Raw genomic sequence first — 12,939 nt, forward strand, 5'->3', positions numbered from 1 at the left:
GGAGCGGTCCCCTGAGACCGTCGCCCCTCGAGCGGGCGGAGGAGAGGAGCCGCCCCCGGCACCGACTCCGCCTGCCGCCTCGCCACCCACCCGCCCGCTGCTGCCGCCGCCGCCGCTCACGCCGCTCACGCCGCCGCCACCGACCCCCGGCGAGGCGACAGCCCCGAACGGTGGCGCGAAGCCAGCAAAGGGGTCAAGCGGCGGCGCGAAGCCAGCAAAGGGGTCAAGCGGCGGCGCGAAGCCGGCAAAGGGGTCGAGCGGCGGCGCGAAGCCGGCAAAGGGGTCGAGCACCCCAAAGGACGAGCCCAGTGGCTGCGTCATCACCACCACCTCTGGCGCCGCCGCCGGCGGTGCCGGCGGAGGTGGCGGCGGCGGAGGCGGCGGAGTTGGCGGAGGTGGCGGCGGCGCAGGCGGCGGCGGCGCAAGCGGTGGCGGCGGCGGTGGTGGAGGCGGTGACGGCGGCGGTGGCGGCGGCGCAAACGGCGGCGGCGCAAACGGCGGCGGCGCGGGCGCCTCGAGATTGGAGAGCCACGCCTCGGACGCCACCGCTGTCACCGCGGCCGTTGCCGCCGCCCACGTCGGCGCGTCCATCTTAGCGAGCCACGCGCGCCTAGCGGGTGGGGGGTGTGTGAGTGGCGAGGGAGAGGTGGGGCAATCTCTGCAGGCGGCGGTGGGGCAAGTGTGGGGTAAGGGCGTGAGGCAAGGGCGCGGTGGGCCCGGGCTCTCCCCCGCAGCTTCACGTCCCGAGACATGCAGGGGGCCATTCAGAAATCAAGGCGCCCTGCATGCGGGTGCGAGTAGGCTTGTGTCAGCGCGCCTCGCAGCCTCCTCCAGCGACAGCTGCTCGCAAGAGCGCGCATCGCCGCTCTGGCACTTGTCGGTCAGCGCAGAGATGGCGGCCGACGAGCCCGCGACCTCGCTGAGCGCCGTTGCCGCCTTGGCCCACGCCGAAGCGTCCAGCCGCGCCAGCCAAGCCTTCCTCGCGGCCTCCGCACTCCTCCTCGTTGCGCGAGTGCCGGCGCTCGGCCGCTCCTCCTCTGGTAGCGGGCCGGCGACGACTGTCGCCGCAACCTCCCTCACCGCGGCCGCCACCGCGCCCCACGAGGGAGCATCGAGCCTGGCCAGCCAAGCGCGCTTCGCTGCCTCGCCCTCGCCCTTGCCCTCGCCAACCACAGGCTCCGGCCTCATCCCATCCGCCGACGCGCCTGCAACCACAGCCGCAGCCTTGCCCCATGACCGCGCGTCAAATTCGGCGAGGCGTCTGGCAGCATCGCTGCTTTCGCCGCCGCCGCCAACGCCGCCGCCGCCGCCGCTGCCGCTGCCAGGCACCTTGGCTGTCGGGACCACCACTCCCTGCCTCGAGGTCCAGTCGCCGGCGGGCGTCGCTGAGGGCCGCGAGGTCCGATCGCCGCCGGCCGGTGAGGACGCATCGAAGCCCATCGCCACTCGCGCGCGCGTGGGAACATGTAGCCCGCCGAGCACGAGCATCGCCCCACCCGGACGCCAGGCCGACTTCCAAGCTGGCAGAAGCCTCGACAGTGTTCCTCCCTCGAAGAAGAAAGTGGGAACCGGCGCCCTGGTAGTGAGACTGCCGGTGAGAAGCCGCGGAGGAACGTCGCTAGACTGAGATGAGACCGCCAGTGGAGTTGGGATTCCACCGTGCACCGCGCTGCGAGCCTGTCGTGTCCCTTGTCAGGAGCAGGAGAGCCCCACCTGTCCCCCTGATCGTTCTTCCAAAATCCTGCTCGCGTGCAGGTGGGGACCCTGTCCTCCTCCCCTATCCCTCGTTTGGGTTGTATGTTTCTTTCTTGAGAGATTTTTAGCAACACCAAACAAATCTAACACTCACACGTCATTTGGGGCCTGTTTGTTCTTTCTTTCTTTTTCTTTCTGCTGCAGGAGGTGCGACGCGTCCCAGCTTTTTGATGGGAATGCCATCGCCATCGGAGTCGGCGGAGATCCTCGGCGCTGGAGCCCGAGGGCGACAGTCGAGTCTCGGGGTGAGGCGGAGCGTGCGTACGTGGCGCACCCGCTGATCGACCTCGTTGAGGTGAGCGCGATCAGCGGGCGTCGGCATCACATCGCGTCCCTCAGCGACACGGAGCAGCAGCTCACCGTCTCGCTCGAGTACGGCAGCGCCGGCCATCGCGGCGAGACCTGGACCCTGCGCCGCGCCGCGGAGGTGGAGCTGATGCCCTACTGGCGGCTCGGCGGAGCACAGCTCGAGTCGCCCGGGGTGCCGATGCAGCTGAGCCGAGCGCCACCCCCGCGAGGCAGCTTGGCGCCGCTGGCGCCACTGGCGCCCCTGCAGCAAACAGCTGGTCGCGCGAGAGGAGGTCCCAACCCCAACCAAATCCTTGCGCCTCTCGAGAGGAGAGAGTGGGGGGGGCTAGGGGGGGAGAAGAGCGTCGGCTCCCGTGCCGCGTACGGTTTCGGTTAGTGTTTGATGAGACCGTGACCCCGAGCAAGATATGTTGTGCGTTGAGTGTTGTCTCTGTTGGTTCCTCACGCGGTCTGTTGGAGCTTGGGACGAGCCTCATTAGGCCGCGCGGGCGCGGGGGCGTGTGGTAGGCCGCTGAGCGCGCGCTGTGTGTATGTGTGTAGCGCGCCCCTGGCGGCTAGCGCCCGCCGCGCCGCGTCCCCCGCCCGCGCGCGCGCATGCCAATGGGATGGATCAGGAAAAGGAACGCCGCGCGTAAATCTTCTACTACCACTTTCTACTGACTACTCGCACACGTAACTCGAAAGACGAATAGCAGGGCCTGTGTGAGCAAAGTGGGGAGATCTCAGGGACTCCCCCCAAGCGTTCTAGAACTTGGTCAGTCTCCTGGTGCCGGGTCCGCCTCCGCAGGCGCCGCCGCACGAGCTGCTAATGCCGCCAGTGCCTGCTCGCGCTTCCGCACCTGCGCGACGACCTTCGGAGGCACCAGCGCAAGCATCGAGTCGAGCGACGACGACATCACCTCGGCTGCCTTGACGGCACGAGCCGCCTCCTCGCCGCCTCCCGAGGCCGCCGAAGCCGCGGCCGCCGAGAGGGCGCTCACGCCTTGCAGATACTCGCGCTTGAGGGTGAGAGCCGTGTAGGCGTCGTCGCCAAGTATCGAGGCGAACTTGCCCAGCTGCGCTGACTGGTACGCGAGCGCCGCCGGCGAGGTTGCCGCGGTTAGGCTGTCCCAGTCGGAAGCCTTTGCGGCAGCAAGCGCCGCGGCGGCGCCTGCGGCGAAGCCCTCGACCCGGGGCAGCAGCGCCTCGAAGCCCTCCTCCGGGTACGCGGAGCCGCCAATCGCGCCTGGCTTCGGCGCATACAGTGGCAGCCCGTCAACCTTGGCGGCCGCGCGCAGCGCGGGCGCGGCGGAGAGCAGTGCGGCGGCGAAGGTCGCCGTGGCCGAGCGCCTGCTGGCCGTGGCCGAGCGCCTGCTCGTTAGCGCGAGCAAAGACATTGGAAAGACACAAAGAAAAGAACGACGCCAGGCACATGACAAGCGGTCCCACGATTGCGAATGTGGGGACTACACGATTACACGAAGGGTGGAGGGGCCCGTCTGCAGAGCTAGGCGGCGCGGGCACCCCCCAGGAAAAGAAAAAGCCACCCTCACAGAAGCTACAAACAAACAACTCTCTCTCATGTATTGCTAAAAATCTCTCTCTCAGTCAGAAGCTCGTAAGAGGCGGACGCCCAAGGGTGGCGACGGCCAGCGGCTAGCGCGCATCACACCCCTCTCCTTAAAATCCCTGTGTGCTGTGTGTGGTGGCGGCGTGCCGTCCTCCCCTCCCTCCCTTTGATTGTCTGTTTTCTTTCTTTCTTTAGAAAGCTCGAAAGACATGCAAAGAACAACTGTCTCCTCACAGCAGCCCCAGAGCAACCACCCTAGCAACCAGTGCGCGAAGCCTTCCCTCTATCTCATCCCCGGCAGAGCCCCCACAGGATTCTGTCTTCTTGTTCCGAGAGCAGCAGATCCGCACGCGCGTCAGGAGAGCCGCACGTCGGGCTTGCACCGCCGGCTCGGGGCTCCGCACACGCACTTGGGCTGCAGGCAGCGGCAGGCCGGTCCCGCTCGCTCGACCTCGTGCGGGGCGGGCGGCGCCCTCGCAACAGAGTGGCCGACCTGCCGCAGCGCGTTGCGGGCGGCGGCGCACACGCGCGCGTCCGGGTCGCGCGAGGCGATCGCCTGCAGGCTGGGGGCACACCCCTCTAGCACAGCAGCCGGGAGCGTGCGCAGGTGCACGACCGATTCGAAGCGCCAACGGCTCAGCCCGGATGCCGCGTGCGAGGAGGCGTCGTCCACGAGCCGTGCCAGCATGTTGGCACTCGCGGCCGCCTGCTCTTCACTCAGCGAGCCCAAGAAGCTCGCACTGGGTCTGACGTTGCGCCGCACGATGAGCGCCGCAACCGCAAACTGAGGCGGCTGCTCCAGGAACCGTGGGCAGTTCCTGAAGCAGATCAGAAGGAGGCGGAGCGTCGAGCGCCAGTTGGAGCCCTGCAGCGCGTCGTAGAGCGCATGCCCGTGCGCGGCCATCACCGACGCGTGCCGGGTCAGCGCCTCCGCCGCCGGGTCGTGGCAGTGCGCGTCCGAGATGAGCGGGACGATCGACGCCGCATGGGCGAGGCAAGCCTACGGGGTGGTTGGCTCGGCCGTGTGCGTGTGCGTGCGTGGCGTGGTGCGTGCATGCGCCTGCGTCTGTCGGTCTGTCCGTCTCGTCTCTCTTTGCGCGAGGCACGCGCCTGCTCGCTCTGCGCGAGGGCCGTCAGCGCGGCCACGCGGCAAGTGTGGTGCGACGACCCGAGATGGCGGGCGATTGCGTCCGAGTGCCGGTCGATCCCAAAGGCGCCGAGGCACTCGATCGCGAGCACGGTCAGGCGGGGGTCATCGGCGACGAGCAGCGGCTCCACACGCGGCGTCAGCGCGGCGACGCACGAGGGGAGCGCAGAGAGCTTGCGAGCGAGGCAGAGGCCGCGGTGCTGGGTGGCGCTCGGCCGGCCCGGGGCGAGGAGGCCCGCGATCGCAGGCAGGTGCAGCGCCAGCACCTCGTTCCTCAGCCCGAGCGCCTCCCGGTACGCGACGAGGAGTGTGCGGTGCGCAATGCGCCGCGCGAGGGGCTGTGGCGCGGCGGCGCCGTCACGCCCGAGGCGCTCAAAGATGTCGGGCGCGCGCCGGCACTGCTCCTCGAGCGCGACAAGCGCCTCGAGCGTCAGCGCCGCCAACTCGACCTTCTGCAACGCGACGCCGAGCCCCGATACCACCCTCGCGACGACGTAGCGCGCGGCGATCGGCACCGCAATGCGCATTGCCGTGGAGACGCTTGCAGACATGGCAAGCGACAGCGGGTCGAGCCATCCGAGGCAGTGCTCGAGGACAGCGGCGGGAAGGTCGAGGAGGGGGCTACTCATCATGCTCGGACGAGGAAGGGCCGCGGCGCCGCGAGTCTTGCGAAAGCAGCACGAGTTTGTGTAGCGGCGCGCCGCGAAAGCAGGACGACTTCGCTGTCCGGGCGTGAATCGGGCGTAGATTGCACTCTCTACACTGTTCTCCACCTTTCTACCTAACCTAAGCTAACTCACACACACACACACACACAACAAACTCTCTCTCTCTCTCTCTCTCTCTCTCTCTCTCTCTCTCTCTCTCTCTCTCTCTCTCTCTCTCTCTCTCTCTCTCTCTCTCTCTCTCTCTCTCTCTCTCTCTCCCTCTCCCTCTCAAGAGAGAGAGAAATTCAAGGGGTGGGAGAAGGACAGGGTCGTCCCCACCTGCGCGAGCAGGATCTTGTAAGGACGATCAGGGACACAGGGGAACGGGAGCGGGGAGCGCATCGCGACACGGAGGGGGGCTGGGCAGGGTTCACCCACACGACAGGGTCCCAGGGATTCCCCTCTCGTATAGGACAAAGTTGCACCCGGCGGCACGGGGGCAGGCGCGGGCCTCCTACTGGTTGCGCTCTCCTAGTTAAAGAAAGAAAGAAAGAAAACAGACACGCCAAACGAGGGATGGGACGAGGACAGGGTCCCCACCTGCACGAGCAGGATTTTGGAAGGACGATCAGGGGGACAGGTGGGGCTCTCCTGCTCCTGACAAGGGTCACGACAGGCTCGCAGCGCGGTGCGCGGTGGTCCGGTGGACTCCCACATCCACTGGCGGTCTCATCTCAGTCTAGCGACCTGCCTCCAGCTTGTCGCTGGCAGTCTCTCCTACCACAGGCACACTGACACAGGGGTGGCAGGGGCGGCGGCACGCTAGTTGAGCGTTTGAAATTCTTTTTCTTGGACCGTGGTTGGCAACATGGGCGAAGTGAAGAGTGCGTCTCCTCCTCCTCCGGTCCCGCCACGCGATTTGCGCCGCCGCCCCGACCGCCCGCCACCCGCCCCGCGCGCGCAGAGGGTGTCTACCAGTACAAGCTCACCTCGAGTGGCAGCGGCTGGACCGCGAAGCCGTTTGGTGAGATGGCTGACGGCCTCGCGGAGTGCACAGGAGGTGAGCCGCCTCCATCTGCTTGCGCGACGGGCGTGGCATGCCACTATCGCGTGCCGCTTCTGTGCTCCCTCGTCACGCCCTTTCCGTCTCCCTCTCCCTCACCACCCGTCTGTCCCTCGACGTCGCAGCCACCGCTGAGGAGGTGGAGAAGGCGATGTACGACGCGTGCAAGGAGGCGTCCGGCACCGAGAAGGAGTTCACCTTTGCGAACGACATGGTCTCCCCCAAGGTCTCGCTCTTCACCGCCGCGATCGAGGCCGCCTACGAGCCCAAGTGAGCGCCTGGCCGCCTGCCGCCTTACCGCCCCTGCGGTCGTCGTCTAAGGTCTATCTACGTATAGCGCATGAACAATTCAACAAACGTAAATGGATAATGCGATGCTACCCATCGCACTGGGGCTCCAACCACCACCCCCGGACACGACGCTCGACGGCGCCACACCCGGACACCGCGTCGCACCGGCCCACGAGAGACGCAGACCGCCCCCCCCCCCCCCCGCGGCCGAGCCACCACCGCCGGGCGGGCTCCGGGGGCCCCTGCTTCGGGCGTGCCACGTAGCTAGTAGCTTGTCGTCGCGCCCCATCTCGTCGAGGTACGGCTTTACGCCTGCAGCATCTGGCACGAGTGGCGCCGCACGCGCAGCCATGCAGCCGCCGTTGAGGAAGCGGAGAGAAGCCGCTCAGGTTCATGCCAATGTCGAAGCCGTCGAGCTTCTCCTGAGGCGTTGCGAGGGCGGCGTGGCGAGGGCGGCGTGGGAGCGAGAGAGCGAGAGAGCGAGAGAGCGAGAGAGCGAGAGCGGGCGAAGAGCGGGTGGCGCACCGGCTGGTCGGTGCGAGTGACGCGGCCAGGCAAGCCGGGCATGCCGATCAGCGGCAGGTTGCCTCCTAGCGTCGAGGCGCGCTGCTCCTCCTCTGTCGCCTAACCGGCGTGTCGTGGCGGCCGTGACGTGGACGTGTCCCGCGCCGTGTCTCGATGCCCTCTGCTTCTCTCGCCTCCCAGCGCGACATCTTGTCCTCGAGAGACGACGCGGCCGCCCGCGCCCCTTCGGAGGCCTCCTCCTCCGCCGCCGCCCCCTCCTCTCCCCCCTCGGCCATGGAGACGCGCGACCGCGCAAGCCCAAGCGGCGGCAGTGCGCGCCTCACTGCCGCCTTGTCTGCCCGACGCAAGGCGCTCATCTCTGGCGCCCGCGCCCGCGCAAGCCTCGCGCCGGCAGCAGCGCCGGCGGCAGCGGCGGCAGAAGTGTCCCCGCCCGCCAGCGCCGCCTCAGCCACCCGCTTGGCCGCCTCCGCCTCCTCATGGCTTGCGCCGGCCTCGAGTGCAGCCTCTCTCGCCGCCTCGGCCGTCCAACCACCAAATTTACCCGCGACGAGATCGGCGCCGGCGCTGGCCCTCCAAGTGGGCGCGAGAGTGAAGGAGGCTTGCCCCTGCATCGCCGCGTCCATGTTCGCGACCAACAGGTCGACCAGCTCCAGCCCCGCCTCTGTGGCCACGCCAAAGGCGGTGCACTCAGCCCACACGTTCCCGCCGCTGATTGGCAGTTGATGACGAGGCCGCTGCCATCGTCAGACGCCGCGCTCGCAAATACGCCGCCCACCTCCACGCCCGCACCAAGCTCCATGGTTACGATGGGGTCTGCCCTGAGCGCCTGCTGTGCCTGCTGCGCGAGCGCCGCTGCCTGCGTCTTGAGCTGTGGCGGCACCGAGGTGGCGAAGAGGAAGAGCCCTCCCGCGAGCTTGAGCGGCAGCGGCACCGTTTTGAGTGGCGGCCGCATTCGCGCGATCATCACGAAAAAGATTTTGTCCGGTTTCTTTGGGGGCGCCCGCCGCAGTTGTGCGCTCGTTGTGGCGCGAGTTGCGGGGGTCGTCACAGCAGCAGCTCAGAATTCTGACCTCCAGCGTGGAGCACTCACTCACTGCTACTTGCTCGTCGCCGTTGCGTCCGCAATGCGCGGCGACGCCATCTGGGTCGACATCAAGCCCAAGTCGAAGCGGCTGAGCTCGACGCGGCCCCGCCACTGCTCGCGGATGGTGCGCAGTTAGCAGCACTGCCGCTGCCACTTAGCGGACCGTGACCACCGCGCTGTACGGATGTCGCAGGCCTGCGCCGTCTGCGCGTGCGTCGCTCTTCTTCAAGTCTACAGCCTGGCGTACTACGAGGCTGCTCTTACCGCCGCTGCTGACCAGAGGCCGCCTCTGCTGCTGCGAGGAGCGTCAACCTCCGGCGGAGCGGGAGAGGCGGCCGGTGCGGCCAGCGAGGGCGAAGAGGCGGCCCTCTTCGGGGCGGGCGACGCGGGCGACGCGCTGAGCGAGCTGGGGTACCGCGGCGGCGTCAGCATCCCGAAGGTCTTCCACCAGAGCTGGCGCGACGACGGCTTCCCGAAGGACCTCTTCAACTGGCGGTGGCAGGCTGTCCACCGCCCCTCCCTCCTCCCTCCTCCCTCCTCCCTCCTCCCTCCTCCCTCCTCCCTCCTCTCTGCGCTCACCTCTGCGGCAGCATCTCTCCTCTCTCGCCGCTTCATCCAGTTGCAACGTCTCACCCCGCCAATGGCGGCGCTCCTCTTTCTGTCTTCGTCTCACCAGTTCAGCGTCCTCTCACCCCTCTCGCTGGACGGCGGCAGGCCGGGCTGGTGCGGCTCAACCCGGAGTGGCGGCTGATGAGGCGTGGACCGACGCAACTCTCCGCCCGCCCTCGCAGCCTCCGCCATGACCCTGCTCCCGCTCCTCTCCAGGTGGACCGACAACTCTTCGCGCGCGCTGATCGCCTCCGAGTACCCGTGGTTCCTTGCCCACTATGACGCGTACACGCCACCTCTCTTCGGCGGAGGCGTCCCGCGGCTCCGCTCGCACCCTCGCCACGCCTTCCGCGAGTAGGTTGCCGGCCCGCCCCGCCCGCCCTCCTGTCCACGACACGTCCGCGACACGTCCGCGACACGTCCGCGACACGTCCGCGACACGTCCGCGACACGTCCGCGACACGTCCGCGACACGTCCCGTGCAGGTACCCGTCGTACATCCAGCGCTCGGACGCGGCGCGCTACTTCATCGTCCACCGCCACGGAGGTGTCTACCTCGACCTCGACTACGAGTGCCTCCTCCCCTGCCCACGCCTCCCCGCCTCCCTGCCTCCCCGCCTCCCTGCCCCCCAAGCCTCCCTGCCCCCAAGCCTCCCTCCGCCAAACCACGACCCGACCCGGACCCAGACATCCCTCACCCTCACCCCTGACCCCGACCCCTCGCCCCGCGCCAAGGTGCTCTCGCCCCTTCGGCCCCGTACTCGCTGGGGCCCGCGCCGCCTTCTCGTACAAGTCCGGCACGAACGCCTCCCTCGGCCTCGCCAACGCCATCTTCGCGTCCGAGGCGAGACCCGCCGAGATCACCCGAACACGTACCCACCACCCAACTCGACACCACACCCGACACCCGACACCCGACACCGAGCCATCACCCTCGCCCACCGCCACCGCACCAGGAGGCACTCGCTGCCCTCGCCTCTCTCCCTCTCACTCCCCCACCGCTGCCAGGCCGGCCACCCCGTCTGGGAGGCCGTCTTTCGCCTCCTCGTGGCGCGCGCCTCCGAGGGCGCCGCCGCAGAGAGCCACGTCGACGTCATCCGCTCCACCGGGCCTGGCGCGCCTGCACACCCCTCCTCTTCTGCCTCCAACCCACCCCCCCTCCCCGAGGAGCACACCGCTCCCCGCGTGGTGCGTCTCGGTAGAAGAAGGCCGCCGAGGTGGCAGGCGGCCGCCTCGAGGGCTGGCGCACGCGACACCTTCCCCGTCTCCGACCCCTCCCGCCGTGCCCCGTCCCCACCTGCTGCAGGCCTGCTGCGCAGCGCGCTCGAGGAGCTGCGCGAGGGCGGACGGCTCGAGGAGCTCGGCGTGCGGCTGCTCCCCTCGCCCGTCTGGCACCCGCTCCGCCCCGAGCAGAAGCGAGGCCGCGACGCCACCGAAGCGACCCGCCGGCTGCTCGCCGCGTCGTGCGCCCCCCCCCCCCCCCCTGCCCGCCCCCGCCCCCGCCGCCGCAGTGTGCCCAGGCCGTCGGCGGAGCGGCGTCTGACCTCGCGCGCGTGGTGTGTGTGGACAGGTACTGCGTGCACCACTTTGTCTCATCTTGGGTGGGCCCGCGGCCGCGAGAGCCCGCCACGCCGTGAGCGGCGCGCCTCTTCACGCGTCGGGCTGGGCGTAGGTCGTGCATGACCGCGAGCGGCACTCGGAGACCGACACGGCGCGCCGCGAGGGGGCGGCGGCGGAGCAGCGCGGGGTGGTGCCTGTCGGGCAAGCCCTCCGCGAGGCGAACCGGTGGCGCTCGTACGTGGAGCCGCGCAGCGACGGGTCGCACGACGCGGCGACGCGGAGGACTGGCCGGAGGACAGCGACAGGGTCGTAGGTGGACAGCGTGGTTGTCTCACGTCGTGTTGAGTTGTGGTTTTATTTTGGGCGCCGCGTGGCCGTGAAGCGTGGGGAAGGGCGGCCCGCGCTCTTCAAAACCACGAGATCGGTCTGGAGTCCCTCCAGCCCCGACACTCTGTTAGGGTGCCCACAGGCGGACCCAAAAAAAGAAAGGAAAAAAGAAATGGGGGACTCCCGATCGCAGCACTTCATGTTGGCTAGTCGAGATATTGAGAGTGTGACTAGGAGGGTGGGACGCTGGGGATTCTCAAAGGTATACCCTTGGAATGGCCGGATCCAGCCTTAAAAGTACGAGATCGCGCGCGCTTCGCGCACAGCACCGCCTGTTCTCCGCGGCTGTGTGACGCGCGCGTGCCGTGTACCAGCAGAGTTGGGCGCGCGCGGCGCGACGGCGCCCGCGAGGGAAGGCGCGGGTGCAGCGGCCGCCGGCGGCCGTGCCGCCCGCCAGCCGGCGCAGCAGCGGCCAGCGCCGTCGAGCGCAGCGGCCGCCGGCGCAGCAGCCAGAGCAGCCGGTGCGCGCCTTGCGAGGCGAGTACTGCCGCCCGGCAGCCTTGAGGCGGCCGGGCGGCAGTACTCGTTCGAACTTTGCGAGCCGTGCGCGCGCCGAGGCGCCCGCGGCGCGCGCCCGCCCGGCTGCTAGTAGGAGGCGGCGCAATATGGCCTATAGTACAGCCCTTGAGGAGGAGGAAGAGGCTGGCTGGCAGTGCTGTATGCCGCCGAGGGGCAGTTTTGGGGTGCTGTCACGGGCCCAGGGGGCTGCAGATGGCGTCCGCAGCCGGGACAACCCGCCCCCCCAGCCGAGGCCGGTCGAAGCCCACTTGAGTGCAGCCATGAGGAGTCCTCTTGGTGCTCCTGGCGGCCGTTGGAATGGCGAGCGCGCGCCGATGGGGGGGGGGGGGGGTCTTGCTTGCTCCACACCGAGCGCCATCGGTCCGGACCGGTGCTCCCACCGAGGGGTGGCCTGCACAAGGTCTGAGCCGCGGGCGCTCGGCGCAAAGTGCAGTTTCACGCTCGTGCTCGCGCGTGACAAACCGGGGAACCCTCGTTTCCTATGTACTCGGTCCCCCAACGGAAGAGGCCTCTCTCCTATTGGAACATTCCAACATCAGATTTGCCTCGTGCGTCCCTTTTTGAGACGGAAAGCTATTTTCTTTTGTGGGCACCCTAACTCTGTGAGAGGGCCGCAGAGCGGGGCGTCACGAGGGGTAAGCGAGAACGAAAGAAAACATGCGAGCACCGACGAGGCAGGAGGGATGGGAGACGGAGCCTGGCGAGGTACTTCCACTTCCAGCCTGCTGTGGGAACAGCTGACGCAGTCTCGCCGAGGCTCGCCCGTAGTATCCGGTGCATTCCGCCAGATAAAACTCCCAACGCGTGGGAGTCCTGCCTGCAGTCCTCGGACCGATGCCCATCGATCCAAGATCACACCGATACGAGTAGAGAGCGGGAGAGATGTGGCCGATCCTCCTCCTCTTCTCGCTCACGCCGCCGCAGCTTCCACCCCACCGAGCAGCGTCGAGGACCAGCCGCGCGGCGGCGCCTCGCGCAGTGGACGACGAGAGCAAAGGCGCGCTCGGCGGCGCTGTGCTCGGCGGGCTGATCGCGGGCCCGTTCGGCGCTCTGTGGGGCGCGTCGCTGGGCTCCTCGATGGGCGCCGCCGGACGAGAGAGGCGAGAGGAGGAGGCGCGACTCGCGGCGATGGGTCTCGACCGCGAGGCGGTGAGGCTCGCTGCAGCGCTGGCGGCGGAGCTGGCCGAGGCGGAGGCGTCCGTGAGCGCCTGCGAGGAGGCGGAGCGCTCGCAGAGCAACCTCGGCGAGCGCCTCGCGGCCGCGGCGGCTGAGCAGTACGCCGCCGCCGAGGAGAAGCTTCGAGCCGGGGACGAGGAGAGCGCGAGGGCGCTCTTGGTTGAGAGGCGCGGCGGGAGAGAGCGCAGGGTGGAGCGCCAGGGGCACCTCCCCACCTTCCCTTCCCCACCCCACAGGCAAGAGACCCAGGCGAAGGCCGCCCGCGCGGATGCGGAGCTGCAGGAGGCCCGCGACCGGACTCTCTCCGTGCGCCGTGCG

Source organism: Emiliania huxleyi (assembly GCF_000372725.1).
Source record: "Emiliania huxleyi CCMP1516 unplaced genomic scaffold EMIHUscaffold_5, whole genome shotgun sequence".
Classification (NCBI taxonomy): Eukaryota; Haptophyta; order Isochrysidales; family Noelaerhabdaceae; genus Emiliania; species Emiliania huxleyi.